Source organism: Boleophthalmus pectinirostris, unplaced genomic scaffold, assembly GCF_026225935.1.
Source record: "Boleophthalmus pectinirostris isolate CB_2022bp ecotype Guang Dong unplaced genomic scaffold, ASM2622593v1 HiC_scaffold_10, whole genome shotgun sequence".
Classification (NCBI taxonomy): Eukaryota; Metazoa; Chordata; class Actinopteri; order Gobiiformes; family Gobiidae; genus Boleophthalmus; species Boleophthalmus pectinirostris.
This window is the reverse complement of record NW_026570971.1, coordinates 9831267-9836485: the sequence shown is the minus strand read 5'-3', so window position 1 is coordinate 9836485 and position 5219 is coordinate 9831267.

Here is a 5219-nt window from a genome sequence, read left to right as displayed (position 1 = left end):
ATCTGGTCTACAGAAATATTACACATTTCATCATAAATTGTACTTTTGTGAAGCTTAAACTGAATTTCGAGGTTAGAAAAATTTATTTTTTCCATCCTTCTTAATAGAGAAGCAAATTAACTAATAATATGTACCTTGGAAAGTCAAAATAATTGTTTATTTTTTTTCTAATAATGTAAAACCATTAGCATTTATATCTGTTATCTGTTGTCAGCTTCACTTTGCGTCTATTTCAGAATTTTGAACACCCTGACGATGTAGGATTTTAAAAGTCTTGTACACTGTTAACACGACCGCAATACTATGATATTTATTTTAAAAATCAAGTTAGATTTTTTATTCTTTCAAATCAGCTCAAATAAAGAACTCGTTTTGAAGTCGTGTTGTCAAATATTTCTGGACTGTCATACCCCAAACGTGTCAGATGGGGGCAGCAGCAGTGCTCAACATTTCCATAACTGTGAGGTGAACACACACACACACACACGTATATTTGTGTTCATATACCCCTGTCACTCAAACTATAAACTCACATACCTTTACTGCCCAACAGTTTGAATCATTTGCATATTAGGTACAAAGACAACATGTACCCTTCTATATAACACATACATGCCCCATTCATCAGATATACTTGTAATTATATGTGACGTTTGCAGTTTAAACATATAATTTGGATCACAAGGAAGGAAGCGACGGCATTCTTTGACGTCAGTCCCAACTCAGCGGAGACATGGGCTGCTTATACTCTGCTACATGATCTCCAGTATTTATAGCTGCGTACTTTGAGCCCCTGGGCCATCAAAACACCACCACAGTATTCAAGATAAACATTTAAACTACAATACCATTAGATATAGTTGAAATATATGGAAATAGTATGGAATAATGATGTGTTCTGAGTGTTAGTGACAGTCCCGCATTCAACTATGATCTAATAGTTTATGTTTTGGTGCACTATATAACTTTTCTACAGTGGTAATCAACTTGTTTATGTCCTTGGAGACAAGAGGTGTTTTTATTTTTTATTTTTTTAAACACTTGGAATAAAAAGAATGTAATTTAGTGGCACTTTCTTCCTATAACCTCTTGTATATATCTGAGATTTTATATTTTATTACTTATTTTTCTATTTTATTTCGACTTGTACATATACATTTACGTAGTTATGCCTTATTTGACACTTGTCTCTTGCTCTTTTTTACTACTTATTACCTCCACCAAGGAGGTTATGTTTTTGCCGGCGTTTGTCTGTTTGTTTGTTTGTTTGTCTGTTTGTCTGTTAGCAACATAACTCAAAAAGTTATGGACCGATTTTGATGAAATTTTCAGGATTTGTTGGAAATGTGAAAAGGAAGAACTGATTTCATTTTGGGGGTGATCCGGAAGAAATCCTGGATTCTGGATCACTTTGAATGTATTTTAGTTAACATTGTGGTAAATGGGGCCAAAAATTTTGTTTCTCAATATCTCGGTTAATTATTGACCAAACCCCATGAAATTTGACTCAGGGATGGACAATGGGATCCTCTTTCATATTCCAAATTGAAAGATACGAGACAAATATTTATGGAAAACACAATTAATATGAGGGGGACTGTAGTCTTTGGCGGAGGTCTGCGCTCTCTGAGTGCTTTTCTAGTTTTAGATAAGACATAATCCTTTATTGTCTCCCATTCTCTCCAGCGACTAGGTCAGGAATCGGAATACACCAGAGGGTTTGTAAAAACCCCGGAAGTGCGAGTTCGAGATCGAGGATTTAAAGCCGGAACAAAGAAAAGGTAAAAGAAATTTTATCAAGGGGAAAGACGTTATTGCCCTTCTTTCTACGGGATTTGGGAAAAGCTTTATATACCAATTTATCCCGTTAGCGATGCATTATAGACGTCACGACCAAATAGCAGCGATTGGTTAAATAAAAAAGTACTTGCCTACCGTCGAGCGAATGAATCCTTATGCTGCGAGGTCAGACGGTTTCTACGAAGTGAAACCAGCTGATGAAACAGACTAGGGGACCACATGCTTTATCGCAAAGACAGGACAACACAACAACAAAAGCACCACACAAACATCCACCACAGAACATAAATAAATAAGACACCAAGTTTGACCACGAGTGATGCACCAACAGGATATAATTTTGTGTTTTGGTTCACAGCGATTCTCCAGTCAGAAAGCAGAATGAGCCTCACATGAGTCTCTCATTTGCGTTTCCAGTTTCAAAGCTGAAATCCTGTTGGTTTAAACCTAAAATACTTCTCTCTGATCTGAATAGTCACTACATAAACCCCAGAACCTACAGTGAGTCAGTGCTAGTGCAGCCTCTGCAGCTCAGTGAGTGAATTCTGAAGGTTCTAATCTTTCACATGAGTCTGTCCATAAAGTGAGAATGAGACAAAAAAAAACAAAAAAAAAAAAAAAAAAAAAAACAGTATCTAGGTAAGTTAAAATTACTTAAATTAAGAACATTTTACTTTATTTGAGTCGATTCAACTTGACAAGTCAAATGTTCTACCAAAGGAATAAGTGTGTTTTTATTAATTTAAGCAACATTAGATTTAGTTTTCATATTTTAAGTGTAGCAAGATGTATTTTCATATTTTAAGTACAAAAACTCTTGTTCCATTGGCAGATAATTTTACTTGACAAGTGAAATTTACTCAAATCGAAATTTTCTTAATTCAAGTCACCTTAACTTGACTAGATTTTGTTTTTTTGGAGTGCATCACCAGGTTAAGGCTCTGAACACTGAACATTGATGAATAATAATGTATATACTGTAAATAGTTTACATTTTACACTATTCCTGTTAAATGAAGTTGAAAACATTTAGAGCACAGGCTATATACAGTTTCTTTAATGCCATACTGTTTTGATAGCATAGAACCCGCAGCAGAAAAGTTACACAGTGTATCTTTAATGTGTGTGAGTGAAATGAGCATCACCGCACATTAATTTATTATAATATTTAGATTTAAAGAGATAGACTGGATGGAAAAAAAAAAAAAGTGTCCCCCATGTCTCCAAAACTCTGGCTAAATAGGAAATGAGGTCCTATGTCCAAAATTCCAGACTATCCCTTTAATTTGTTTTAAAAATGAACAGGCAAAAAATGTAATCCTATTTTCCCTGTGATGTAAAAACAGCTAAATTGTATTATTGCCATTATTGTCTTCTATGGAAAACCTATAACCTTGTCTTATACACTCTTTAGATCGCAGTGCTATGAAATATTTTAAAGGTTTCATTTGGAATCTGGAAAGTGGATTTGCCAAATATTCCTGGACTCTTGTTGCCATACCCCTTTTACGTCAGATGGGGGCAGCAGCGGCGCTCAAATCCAATGACAACACAGCTTAGATTTCAACAACTATCAAACGAATAGACTTACATTTGTGGTCATATACAGTCTGTCCTGCCCTGTCAGTCAAACTCTAAACCCATCTACTTTTACCACAACATGTTTCACTCATTTGCATTTGAAGTGAGCTGTGTTGAGTTGTGTTAAGACAACAAGCACATACAAACAGACAGGCCTCATTCATCATACTTGTAATTGATGTTTTTGTCCTTTGCGGTTTAAGCGTATCATTTGGAGCACATGGAAGAAACCGGTTGCATTCTCTGACGTCAGTCCCAACTCGGCGGAGACATGTTCTGCTTATAAACTCTGCTACATGATCTTCAGTATTTATAGAAGCGTACTTTGAGAGCGCCTGGACTTTCAAAACACCACCACAGGATTCAGGATATGTGTTTAAACTACAATATTACTCTAAGTAGTTTTAAAATATGGAAATATAGATACTGATACCACAATGATAAAAGACTTAAAGAGACTTAAAACCAGGAGGGACAGGGCACCTCTGTGGTCAGCCCTAAGCTCTGGAACGCTCTGCCCCCCCACATCTGAACAGCCCCCACAGTGGAGTGTTTTAAGTCTCATTTTAAGAGCAACTTTTATTCTCTTGAGTTGTGTGGTCCCTGGTTTTAATGTATTTTATTGGCTTTATTTATTTATTGCTATTCTATGATTTTGCTCTTATTTTATTTTTAGGCCCGAGCACCAGAGGCTGGCGAAGTGCCTATTAGTATCACAAAGCGATGCTCCTAGTGGCCGGAAAATGAAATGGCGTGACGTGACTCGCCCGTAGTGACCAGGGACCCTCGCCATGACATAGCAATGTGCCAGAGGTTTCCGAAAATGTATAGTTTGTCGGCCAAAAAAAAAGCATTGTTCTCATATCAGAATATTATTCTTTCTTCTTCTTCTTCTTCTCCTTCTTCTTCTTATTATTTTTTTTCCCAACCAACTCACCCATTTTTCACCCACTGAACAATGACGGAAAGTCTTGAAATTTTGCAATCTGTTAAAACTTGCACTTCTCTAAATTTTGGCTATTTCCATTTTCCAAAAATAAATAAAATGGCTCGTCAGTGCCCCCAAACAACTCAAAAATGCATTAGGGAATACGAATGACACACACACAAAAAAATTGCACATACAATCATGAAATTTGACAAAAAATGCACAAAATATTGGAGATTTTTGGAGATTTACAAATTGCTCCCATTTGCTCAAACGAACTCCGATTTCAATGAAATTTTAAACAATTGTTAAACTCTCTGCCCTAAAGCTACTTAATGTAAAAAAAATGAATTTGGTACATTAGCGCCCCCTATAGATTGAAACTAAATTTAATATGAGAGAAAAAAATTTAGTTTTTCAAAAATTTCTGAAATTTTTGACAAAATTTTGTTTTGGCATCCTAATCCAAAAAGTCAATGACACCCATGCCATATTTTTTACGGTGTTGCCATAGCGATGACATAAAATCTCCATGTTATTCCAATGGTAAAATCACCCAGTCGCACAAACTTTGGCCAATTTCACTCAAATTTTAATTGTGGGTTCACACCCCGACCCTGAACAGATTGATCTAAGAAAAATGGGTGCAAAAGCGCCCCCTAGAAAATTTGTATGGAAAACTAATGTTTTATTTGTCATAGATAAACAAAATTTGGTACCCACATTTGTGACATGGCCTCTATTAAAACACTCAGGGTTAGGTTTAAGCTTAGGGTTATTAGGGTTAGCGTGTGGTACAGCGTTTTGCGGGGCGCTGTGTTTGTGGGATGTGGCACCTGCGGGCGCGGTGTTTGGGGGGCATGGTGCTTGCGGGGTGTGGTGTTTGTGGCGCATGGCAAGGGCCGATCAT